The 9,418-nt window shown below is 55.2% G+C and overlaps 1 non-coding gene and 30 pseudogenes across 1 annotated transcript; all 31 read left to right on the top strand.

The window, feature by feature from the left end:
* The first annotated feature begins 3,206 nt into the window (after nt 1-3,206).
* LOC137554436 (5S ribosomal RNA) lies at nt 3,207-3,325 on the top strand (annotated as a pseudogene).
* Nucleotides 3,326-3,408: 83 nt separating this feature from the next.
* LOC137554031 (5S ribosomal RNA) lies at nt 3,409-3,530 on the top strand (annotated as a pseudogene).
* An 83-nt stretch (nt 3,531-3,613) lies between these two features.
* LOC137553375 (5S ribosomal RNA) lies at nt 3,614-3,732 on the top strand (annotated as a pseudogene).
* Nucleotides 3,733-3,815: 83 nt separating this feature from the next.
* LOC137551301 (5S ribosomal RNA) lies at nt 3,816-3,934 on the top strand (annotated as a pseudogene).
* Nucleotides 3,935-4,017: 83 nt separating this feature from the next.
* Nucleotides 4,018-4,136, top strand: LOC137554605 (5S ribosomal RNA; annotated as a pseudogene).
* Nucleotides 4,137-4,219: 83 nt separating this feature from the next.
* On the top strand, nt 4,220-4,338 carry LOC137551156 (5S ribosomal RNA; annotated as a pseudogene).
* Nucleotides 4,339-4,421: 83 nt separating this feature from the next.
* On the top strand, nt 4,422-4,540 carry LOC137553327 (5S ribosomal RNA; annotated as a pseudogene).
* Nucleotides 4,541-4,623: 83 nt separating this feature from the next.
* Nucleotides 4,624-4,742, top strand: LOC137549470 (5S ribosomal RNA; annotated as a pseudogene).
* An 83-nt stretch (nt 4,743-4,825) lies between these two features.
* LOC137552224 (5S ribosomal RNA) lies at nt 4,826-4,944 on the top strand (annotated as a pseudogene).
* An 84-nt stretch (nt 4,945-5,028) lies between these two features.
* On the top strand, nt 5,029-5,147 carry LOC137548733 (5S ribosomal RNA; annotated as a pseudogene).
* A 56-nt stretch (nt 5,148-5,203) lies between these two features.
* On the top strand, nt 5,204-5,322 carry LOC137549010 (5S ribosomal RNA; annotated as a pseudogene).
* An 83-nt stretch (nt 5,323-5,405) lies between these two features.
* Nucleotides 5,406-5,524, top strand: LOC137549692 (5S ribosomal RNA; annotated as a pseudogene).
* Nucleotides 5,525-5,608: 84 nt separating this feature from the next.
* LOC137558035 (5S ribosomal RNA) lies at nt 5,609-5,727 on the top strand (annotated as a pseudogene).
* An 83-nt stretch (nt 5,728-5,810) lies between these two features.
* On the top strand, nt 5,811-5,929 carry LOC137552111 (5S ribosomal RNA; annotated as a pseudogene).
* Nucleotides 5,930-6,012: 83 nt separating this feature from the next.
* LOC137549309 (5S ribosomal RNA) lies at nt 6,013-6,131 on the top strand (annotated as a pseudogene).
* An 82-nt stretch (nt 6,132-6,213) lies between these two features.
* On the top strand, nt 6,214-6,332 carry LOC137551689 (5S ribosomal RNA; annotated as a pseudogene).
* An 83-nt stretch (nt 6,333-6,415) lies between these two features.
* On the top strand, nt 6,416-6,534 carry LOC137550589 (5S ribosomal RNA; annotated as a pseudogene).
* Nucleotides 6,535-6,617: 83 nt separating this feature from the next.
* Nucleotides 6,618-6,736, top strand: LOC137547708 (5S ribosomal RNA; annotated as a pseudogene).
* An 83-nt stretch (nt 6,737-6,819) lies between these two features.
* On the top strand, nt 6,820-6,938 carry LOC137551104 (5S ribosomal RNA; annotated as a pseudogene).
* Nucleotides 6,939-7,021: 83 nt separating this feature from the next.
* On the top strand, nt 7,022-7,140 carry LOC137548268 (5S ribosomal RNA; annotated as a pseudogene).
* Nucleotides 7,141-7,223: 83 nt separating this feature from the next.
* Nucleotides 7,224-7,342, top strand: LOC137549952 (5S ribosomal RNA; annotated as a pseudogene).
* An 83-nt stretch (nt 7,343-7,425) lies between these two features.
* On the top strand, nt 7,426-7,544 carry LOC137556746 (5S ribosomal RNA). The gene has a single exon (XR_011029385.1). It is a non-coding gene; the product is annotated as a 5S ribosomal RNA (ribosomal RNA).
* An 83-nt stretch (nt 7,545-7,627) lies between these two features.
* On the top strand, nt 7,628-7,746 carry LOC137558774 (5S ribosomal RNA; annotated as a pseudogene).
* Nucleotides 7,747-7,829: 83 nt separating this feature from the next.
* LOC137547924 (5S ribosomal RNA) lies at nt 7,830-7,948 on the top strand (annotated as a pseudogene).
* Nucleotides 7,949-8,030: 82 nt separating this feature from the next.
* LOC137553948 (5S ribosomal RNA) lies at nt 8,031-8,155 on the top strand (annotated as a pseudogene).
* An 83-nt stretch (nt 8,156-8,238) lies between these two features.
* LOC137552483 (5S ribosomal RNA) lies at nt 8,239-8,357 on the top strand (annotated as a pseudogene).
* Nucleotides 8,358-8,440: 83 nt separating this feature from the next.
* LOC137549007 (5S ribosomal RNA) lies at nt 8,441-8,559 on the top strand (annotated as a pseudogene).
* Nucleotides 8,560-8,641: 82 nt separating this feature from the next.
* LOC137552988 (5S ribosomal RNA) lies at nt 8,642-8,763 on the top strand (annotated as a pseudogene).
* An 83-nt stretch (nt 8,764-8,846) lies between these two features.
* Nucleotides 8,847-8,965, top strand: LOC137549687 (5S ribosomal RNA; annotated as a pseudogene).
* Nucleotides 8,966-9,048: 83 nt separating this feature from the next.
* On the top strand, nt 9,049-9,167 carry LOC137554512 (5S ribosomal RNA; annotated as a pseudogene).
* Nucleotides 9,168-9,250: 83 nt separating this feature from the next.
* Nucleotides 9,251-9,369, top strand: LOC137554156 (5S ribosomal RNA; annotated as a pseudogene).
* Nucleotides 9,370-9,418: the final 49 nt, after the last annotated feature.

Below are 9,418 nucleotides of genomic sequence, written 5' to 3'. Positions count from 1 at the left end.
CTAATCAGTTACTGCTGTTTTTTTTCCCCACCGCTACCTCACAACACTCAGCTCCGTATAGATAGAGGATGCTAGTATTACCTGATGACGTCACAATACTCAGCTGGGTAGAGATAGAGGATGCTGGGATTACGTTATGACCTTACAATGCACAGCTGGGTATAGAGAATGCTGGGATTACCTGATGACCTCACAATACTCAGATCGGTATAAATAGAGGATGCTGGGAGTCTCTGGCTCATGCCCTCTCAGGTGGTGCTTTTCACTGCTTTTCTAGTCTGGATGAAGACTGGGGAAGAGGGAGGAATGGAAAGCAGTTCCTGGTCACTCTGCAGTATTGGAGGCTGGGTGCAGGATTCTGCAGAGAATACATCCTGTAAGGGCTGGTGCACACCAGAGCGGTTCTGAAGTGTTTTTTAAAATACTTGCAGGGGAAAAAAAAAACTTGGCTAATGAAAGTGAATGGGATGGTGCACACCAGAGCGGTTCGTTTTTTCCACAAACTCGGGCTGCAGCATTTTTTAGATTTCTGAGTCGTTTCTGCCTCAATGTTAAAGTATAGGAAAGTGGAAACCGGCTCTGAAAAATGCTAGATCAGAGCGGTTTTCCAGACGTTTTTGTTACAGAAGCTGTTCAGTAACAGCTTTTACTGTAACAGTATTTGTAATCTGCTACACAAAAAACGCTAGGCATTCGTAGAAAACATGCCTAGAATCGCTCTGAAATCTGCTTCAAAAACCTCTAGCGTTTTGCAGATCTGCTAGAGGTTTTTGGTGTGCTGCAGCACTACAAATGGGAGAGGTACCCAAAGTCATTTATCTCCCCCATTTACAACTGACTGACAGAGCGTAACTGTATATGGCCCTGAAACATGGTCACACTCGATAGTAATCTGGTGTCAAAACATAACAACAAGCAAAGTAATTGTACGTCTGTCATTGTTTGACTTGTGTTAGATTATTCTCACTGCCATGTGGTCCGGCCCCTGTTGTAGGAGCGCGACAGGTTGATAATGGAATTTTGAGTTACCTTGTGGTCTAGAGCCCTGGAGTTGGAGTGCGACGGGCTGCTGACCTAATTTTGATTGTTATAGCATGTTATGCCATAAGGCATTACATCCTGTGCGCATGCATTAGGTGGTGTAAAGAAAACTTTGTGTTAGCGCATGCGTATCATGCAAAAATTCATACTCAAATATGCCCAAATAGGGTTGTGTTTGTCATACTCATTGCCGTATGGTCCGGCGCCCTGTGGAAGGAGCGTGACGGGTTTATAATGTAACTTTAAGTTACCTTTTTGTCCAGCACCCTGTGGTAGGAGCGCGATGGGCTGATAATGTAATTTTAAGTTACCTTTTGATCCGGAGCCCTGGGGTAGGAGAGCGACGGGCTGATAATGTAATCTTGAGTTACCTTCTGGTGCGGCACCCTTTGGTAGGAGCGCGACGGGCTGCTAACGTAAATTTGGATTACCTTAGCCAAAGTACTTTGCCAAAAAATAATATAATAAAATACCTTACAACTAATAAGTGTAACGATTTGTGTCAGCAAAGAACAGAATTCTGATTTGTAAAGGATTGCGGAGATGCCGCCGCGTCAAGCAGTAGCATGGCGGCTATCTCCGCGTTCCAGCCGGCGGGTTCCGTCGTGCGGGGACAGGATGGACTGGTGCCTGGGTTAGTGGGGAATGAGAGGGAAGCCGCCGCAGCGCCGAGTGGCATGGCAGCTGTCTCCGCGTTTCAGCCAGTAGCTTTCGTCGCATGGTCGCATGGTGGATCTTTGCCTACTCTTTCACCGGCACACAGACTAAGTTCTACGCGCGCGCACACAGACAGGATCTTTATGCATACAGAAGGGGAGTCAGCTGATCAGCCGGTCAGCTGACTCCAACACTGATCAGGATTGGTTGAGTGACTGGGGCGTGGCTTTAGAGCGCTCCCAATATATATAGGGCAGGCCTGTCAGTTGTTCCTTGTCTGCTGTTGCATTCGCTACGTGTGAGCACTCAGACCATAGTCAGACCCGAAAGTGTGCTAGAACCAGCAGGAGCTGGGGATCCACAGTTAGGCCTGGTGCACACCAAAAAACGCTAGCAGATCCGCAAAATGCTAGCAGATTTTGAAACGCTTTTTGTTATTTTTCTGTAGCGTTTCAGCTAGCATTTTGCGGTTTTGTGAAGCGTTTTTGGTGTAGTAGATTTCAGATATTGTTACAGTAAAGCTGTTACTGAACAGCTTCTGTAACAAAAACGCCTGCAAAACCGCCCTGAACTGCTGTTTTTCAGAGCAGTTTGCGTTTTTCCTATACTAAACATTGAGGCAGAAACGCATCCACAATCCAAAAAATGCCTCACCCCGGGAGTATGCGTTTCTGCAAAACGCCTCCCGCTCTGGTGTGCACCACCCCATTGAGATACATTGACCAAGCGTATCCACAGCCGCAAGCGGCTGCAGAAACGCTGAAAATGCCGCTCGGTGTGCACCAGCCCTTAGACAGATTCTGTTGATAGCTTAAAGTACTAATTGAATTGTATTATTTGTTATGACCTTCTGCTAGCCTTGACTACTCTCCTGTCTTGTGATTCTGTGCCTTCGCCTATCTGATCTGGTTGCCGACTGGCTTATCCCTCACTCTGTTTCTGTCTTCCGTTTTTGTGCTGTATCTGCCCGTGTGTTGCCAAACTGGCTAGTCTGACTCTCCTGCCCTCACCAGGGAGCTTAGTCCTGGTGAGGGGCCCTTAGGTTAGTTATCACCTGCTCCTCAGGTAGATAGCTGCAGTACAGTCTGAATCATCTAGATAGCTGCAGTACAGTCTGAATCATCTAGATAGCTGCAGTACAGTCTGAATCAATTCAATTCACTTTATTGTCATTGTGTAACACAACAAAATTACTTTTCATGACAACCCCACGGTGCATATAGGGAACATAGTGATAGTAACAAGGAAGAGAAGAAATTATACAAGTATGCCAGGTATTACAGATGTTTAAACAATTTGTACACAGTGTTAATTATTTCAGAGAGGATTCAGAGTTTATCAAGTTTGGGAAAAAGCTGTCTTTCAGTCTGTTTGTGTGTGTGCGGGTTGATCTAAAACGTTTACCTGATGGAAGGAGCTCAAACAAGGCATTTCCAGGGTGAGTGTTGTTTTTGATAATGTTTTTGGCCCTTCTCAAGCTGCGAGTATTATACAAAAGTTTGGAGGTTGCCTGTGGACACACTAAGCCGAAGGCGCCCGCTCTTGTCAGATCGCAGAAGTTAAGTGGCTTCAGGCCTGGTTAGTAGCTGCATGGGAGACTGGCTGTGAACCCCGGGTGCTGCAGGCTTTTTTGGGGGTTTGCGGCCCAATGGCTATGAGCACGCGTGGGAAGCCTCACCTTCAAGGCGCGGGAACGGCGCCTTGGAGTTTTCCTGCGGCTACACTAAGCCGAAAGCGCCCGCTCTCGTCAGATCATGGAAGCTAAGCGGCTTCAGGCCTGGTTAGTAGCTGCATGGGAGACCGGCTGTGAACCCCCCCCGGTGCTGCAGGCTTTTTTTTGGGTTTGCGGCCTAATGGCTATGAGCACGCGTGGGAAGCCTCACCTTCAAGGCGCCGGAACGGCGCCTTGGAGTTTGCCTGCGGCCACACTAAGCCGAAAGCGCCCGCTCTCGTCAGATCGTGGAAACTAAGCGGCTTCAGGCCTGGTTAGTAGCTGCATGGGAGGCTGGCTGTGAACTCCAGGTGCTGCAGGTGTTTTTTTGGGTTTGAGGCCCAATGGCTATGAGCACGCGTGGGAAGCCTCACCTTCAAGGCGCCGGAACGGCGCCTTGGAGTTTGCCTGCGGCCACACTAAGCCGAAAGCGCCCGCTCTCGTCAGATCGTGGAAACTAAGCGGCTTCAGGCCTGGTTAGTAGCTGCATGGGAGACCGGCTGTGAACCCCAGGTGCTGCAGGTGTTTTTTTGGGTTTGAGGCCCAATGGCTATGAGCACACGTGGGAAGCCTCACCTTCAAGGCGCCGGAACGGAGCCCTGGAGTTTGCCTGTGGCCACACTAAGCCGAAAGCAGACGCTCTTGTCTGATCGTGGAAGCTAAGTGGCTTCAGGCCTGGTTAGTAGCTGCATGGTAGACCGGCTGTGAACCCCAGGTGCTGCAGGTGTTTTTTTGGGTTTGAGGCCCAATGGCTATGAGCACGCGTGGGAAGCCTCACCTTCAAGGCGCCGGAACGGCGCCTTGGAGTTTGCCTGCAGCCACACTAAGCCGAAAGCACCCGCTCTTGTCAGATTGTGGAAGCTAAGCGGCTTCAGGCCTGGTTAGTAGCTGCATGGGAGACCGGCTGTGAACCCCAGGTGCTGCAGGCGTTTTTTTGGGTTTGAGGCCCAATGGCTATGAGCACGCGTAGGAAGCCTCACCTTCAAGGCGCCGGAACGGCGCCTTAGAGTTTGCCTGCGGCCACACTAAGCCGAAAGTGCCTGCTCTCGTCAGATCGCGGAAGCTAAGCGGCTTCAGGGCTGGTTAGTAGCTGCATGGGAGACCGGCTGTGAACCCCAGGTGCTGCAGGAGTTTTTTTGGGTTTGAGGCCCCATGGCTATGAGCACGCGTGGGAAGCCTCACCTTCAAGGCGCCGGAACGGCGCCTTGGAGTTTTCCTGCGGCCACACTAAGCCAAAAGCGCCCGCTCTCGTCAGATCGTGGAAGCTAAGTGGCTTCAGGCCTGGTTAGTAGCTGCATGGGAGACCGGCTGTGAACCCCAGGTGCTGCAGGCGTTTTTTTGGGTTTGAGGCCCAATGGCTATGAGCACGCGTGGGAAGCCTCACCTTCAAGGCGCCGGAGCGGCGCCTTGGAGTTTGCCTGCGGCCACACTAAGCCGAAAGTGCCCGCTGTCGTCAGATCGCGGAAGCTAAGTGGCTTCAGGCCTGGTTAGTAGCTGCATGGGAGACCAGCTGTGAACCCCAGGTGCTGCAGGCGTTTTTTTTGGGTTTGAGGCCCAATGGCTATGAGCACGCGTGGGAAGCCTCACCTTCAAGGTGCCGGAGCGGCGCCTTGGAGTTTGCCTGCGGCCACACTAAGCCGAAAGCGCCCGCTCTCGTCAGATTGCGGAAGCTAAGTGGCTTCAGGCCTGGTTAGTAGCTGCATGGGAGACCGGCTGTGAACCCCAGGTGCTGCAGGCGTTTTTTTGGGTTTGAGGCCCAATGGCTATGAGCACGCGTGGGAAGCCTCACAGTTTGCCTGCGGCCACACTAAGCCGAAAGCGCCCGCTCTCGTCAGATCGCGGAAGCTAAGTGGCTTCAGGCTTGGTTAGTAGCTGCATGGGAGACCGGCTGTGAACCCCATGTGCTGCAGGCGTTTTTTTGGGTTTGAGGCCCAATGGCTATGAGCACGCGTGGGAAGCCTCACCTTCAAGGCGCCGGAACGGCACCTTGGAGTTTGCCTGCGGCCAAACTAAGCCGAAAGCGCCCGCTCTCGTCAGATCGCGGAAGCTAGGTGGCTTCAGGCCTGGTTAGTAGCTGCATGGGAGACCGGCTGTGAACCCCAGGTGCTGCAGGCGTTTTTTTTGGGTTTGAGGCCCAATGGCTATGAGCACGCGTGGGAAGCCTCACCTTCAAGCCGCCGGAACGGCGCCTTGGGGTTTGCCTGCGGCCACACTAAGCCGAAAGCGCCCGCTCTCGTCAGATCGCGGAAGCTAAGTGGCTTCAGGCCTGGTTAGTAGCTGCATGGGAGACCGGCTGTGAACCCCAGGTGCTGCAGGCGTTTTTTTGGGTTTGAGGCCCAATGGCTATGAGCACGCGTGGGAAGCCTCACCTTCAAGGCGCCGGAGCGGCGCCTTGGAGTTTGCCTGCGGCCACACTAAGCCGAAAGCGCCCGCTCTTGTCAGATCGCGGAAGCTAAGTGGCTTCAGGCCTGGTTAGTAGCTCCCTGGGAGACCGGCTGTGAACCCCAGGTGCTGCAGGTGTTTTTTTGGGTTTGAGGCCCAATGGCTATGAGCACGCGTGGGAAGCCTCACCTTCAAGGCGCCGGAACGGCGCCTTGGAGTTTGCCTGCGGCCGCACTAAGCCGAAAGCGCCCGCTCTCGTCAGATCGCGGAAGCTAAGTGGGTTCAGGCCTGGTTAGTAGCTGCATGGGAGACCGGCTGTGAACCCCAGGTGCTGCAGGCTTTTTTTGGGTTTGAGGCCCAATGGCTATGAGCACGCGTGGGAAGCCTCACCTTCAAGGCGCCGGAGCGGCGCCTTGGAGTTTGCCTGCGGCCACACTAAGCCGAAAGCGCCCGCTCTCGTCAGATCGCGGAAGCTAAGTGGCTTCAGGCCTGGTTAGCAGCTGCATGGGAGACCGGCTGTGAACCCCAGGTGCTGCAGGTGTTTTTTTGGGTTTGAGGCCCAATGGCTATGAGCACGCGTGGGAAGCCTCACCTTCAAGGCGCCGGAACGGCGCCTTGGAGTTTGTCTGCGGCCACTCTAAGCCGAAAGCGCCCGCTCTCGTCAGATCGCGGAAGCTAAGTGGCTTCAGGCCTGGTTAGTAGCTGCCTGGGAGACCGGCTGTGAACCCCAGGTGCTGCAGGCGTTTTTTTGGGTTTGAGGCCCAATGGCTATGAGCACGCGTGGGAAGCCTCACCTTCAAGGCGCCGGAACGGCGCCTTGGAGTTTGCCTGCGGCCACACTAAGCCGAAAGCGCCCGCTCTCGTCAGATCGCGGAAGCTAAGTGGCTTCAGGCCTGGTTAGTAGCTGCATGGGAGACCGGCTGTGAACCCCAGGTGCTGCAGGTGTTTTTTTGGGTTTGAGGCCCAATGGCTATGAGCACGCGTGGGAAGCCTCACCTTCAAGGCGCCGGAACGGCGCCTTGGAGTTTGCCTGTGGCCACACTAAGCCGAAAGCGCCCGCTCTCGTCAGATTGCGGAAGCTAAGTGGCTTCAGGCCTGGTTAGTAACTGCATGGGAGACCGGCTGTGAACCCCAGGTGCTGCAGGCGTTTTTTTGGGTTTGAGGCCCAATGGCTATGAGCACGCGTGGGAAGCCTCACCTTCAAGGTGCCGGAGCGGCGCCTTGGAGTTTACCTGCGGCCACACTAAGCCGAAAGCGCCCGCTCTCGTCAGATCGCGGAAGCTAAGTGGCTTCAGGCCTGGTTAGTAGCTGCATGGGAGACCGGCTGTGAACCCCAGGTGCTGCAGGCGTTTTATTGGGTTTGAGGCCCAATGGCTATGAGCACGCGTGGGAAGCCTCACCTTCAAGGAGCCGGAACGGCGCCTTGGAGTTTGCCTGCGGCCACACTAAGCCGAAAGCGCCCGCTCTCGTCAGATTGCGGAAGCTAAGTGGCTTCAGGCCTGGTTAGTAGCTGCATGGGAGACCGGCTGTGAACCCCAGGTGCTGCAGGTGTTTTTTTGGGTTTGAGGCCCAATGGCTATGAGCACGCGTGGGAAGCCTCACCTTCAAGGCGCCGGAGCGGCGCCTTGGAGTTTGCCTGCGGCCACACTAAGCCGAAAGCACCCGCTCTCGTCAGATCGCGGAAGCTAAGTGGCTTCAGGCCTGGTTAGTAGCTGCATGGGAGACCGGCTGTGAACCCCAGGTGCTGCAGGCGTTTTTTTGGGTTTGAGGCCCAATGGCTATGAGCACGCGTGGGAAGCCTCACCTTCAAGGCGCCGGAGCGGCGCCTTGGAGTTTGCCTGCGGCCACACTAAGCCGAAAGCGCCCGCTCTCATCAGATCGCGGAAGCTAAGTGGCTTCAGGCCTGGTTAGTAGCTGCATGGGAGACCGGCTGTGAACCCCAGGTGCTGCAGGTGTTTTTTTGGGTTTGAGGCCCAATGGCTATGAGCACGCGTGGGAAGCCTCACCTTCAAGGCGCCGGAACGGCGGCTTGGAGTTTGCCTGCGGCCACACTAAGCCGAAAGCGCCCGCTCTCGTCAGATCGCGGAAGCTAAGTGGCTTCAGGCCTGCTTAGTAGCTGCATGGGAGACCGGCTGTGAACCCCAGGTGCTGCAGGCTTTTTTGGGGTTTGAGGCCCAATGGCTATGAGCACGCGTGGGAAGCCTCACCTTCAAGGCGCCGGAGCGGCGCCTTGGAGTTTGCCTGCGGCCACACTAAGCCGAAAGCGCCCGCTCTCGTCAGATCATGGAAGCTAAGCGGCTTCAGGCCTGGTTAGTAGCTGCATGGGAGACCGGCTGTGAACCCCCCCCCCCGGTGCTGCAGGCTTTTTTTTGGGTTTGCGGCCTAATGGCTATGAGCACGCGTGGGAAGCCTCACCTTCAAGGCGCCGGAACGGCGCCTTGGAGTTTGCCTGCGGCCACACTAAGCCGAAACCGCCCGCTCTCGTCAGATCGCGGAAACTAAGCGGCTTCAGGCCTGGTTAGTAGCTGCATGGGAGACTGGCTGTGAACCCCAGGTGCTGCAGGTGTTTTTTTGGGTTTGAGGCCCAATGGCTATGAGCACGCGTGGGAAGCCTCACCTTCAAGGCGCCGGAACGGAGCCCTGGAGTTTGCCTGTGGCCACACTAAGCCGAAAGCGCCCGCTCTCGTCAGATCGCGGAAGCTAAGTGGCTTCAGGCCTGCTTAGTAGCTGCATGGGAGACCGGCTGTGAACCCCAGGTGCTGCAGGCTTTTTTGGGGTTTGAGGCCCAATGGCTATGAGCACGCGTGGGAAGCCTCACCTTCAAGGCGCCGGAGCGGCGCCTTGGAGTTTGCCTGCGGCCACACTAAGCCGAAAGCGCCCGCTCTCGTCAGATCATGGAAGCTAAGCGGCTTCAGGCCTGGTTAGTAGCTGCATGGGAGACCGGCTGTGAACCCCCCCCGGTGCTGCAGGCTTTTTTTTGGGTTTGCGGCCTAATGGCTATGAGCACGCGTGGGAAGCCTCACCTTCAAGGCGCCGGAACGGCGCCTTGGAGTTTGCCTGCGGCCACACTAAGCCGAAAGCGCCCGCTCTCGTCAGATCGTGGAAACTAAGCGGCTTCAGGCCTGGTTAGTAGCTGCATGGGAGACCGGCTGTGAACCCCAGGTGCTGCAGGCGTGTTTTTGGGTTTGAGGCCCAATGGCTATGAGCACGCGTGGGAAGCCTCACCTTCAAGGCGCCGGAACGGCGCATTGCAGTTTGCCTGCGGCCACACTAAGTCGAAAGCGCCAGCTCTCGTCAGATTGTGGAAGCTAAGTGGCTTCAGGCTTGGTTAGTAGCTGCATGGGAGACCGGCTGTGAACCCTAGGTGCTGCAGGTGTTTTTTTGGGTTTGAGGCCCAATGGCTATGAGCACACGTGGGAAGCCTCACCTTCAAGGCGCCGGAACGGAGCCCTGGAGTTTGCCTGTGGCCACACTAAGCCGAAAGCAGACGCTCTTGTCTGATCGCGGAAGCTAAGTGGCTTCAGGCCTGGTTAGTAGCTGCATGGTAGACCGGCTGTGAACCCCAGGTGCTGCAGGCGTTTTTTTGGGTTTGAGGCCCAATGGCTATGAGCACGCGTGGGAAGCCTC

The sequence above is a fragment of the Hyperolius riggenbachi genome, chromosome 2 (assembly GCF_040937935.1).
Source record: "Hyperolius riggenbachi isolate aHypRig1 chromosome 2, aHypRig1.pri, whole genome shotgun sequence".
In the NCBI taxonomy this organism is placed as follows: Eukaryota; Metazoa; Chordata; class Amphibia; order Anura; family Hyperoliidae; genus Hyperolius; species Hyperolius riggenbachi.
Note: the sequence above shows the minus strand (reverse complement) of the source record. Positions and strands in the feature narration are given on the sequence as shown.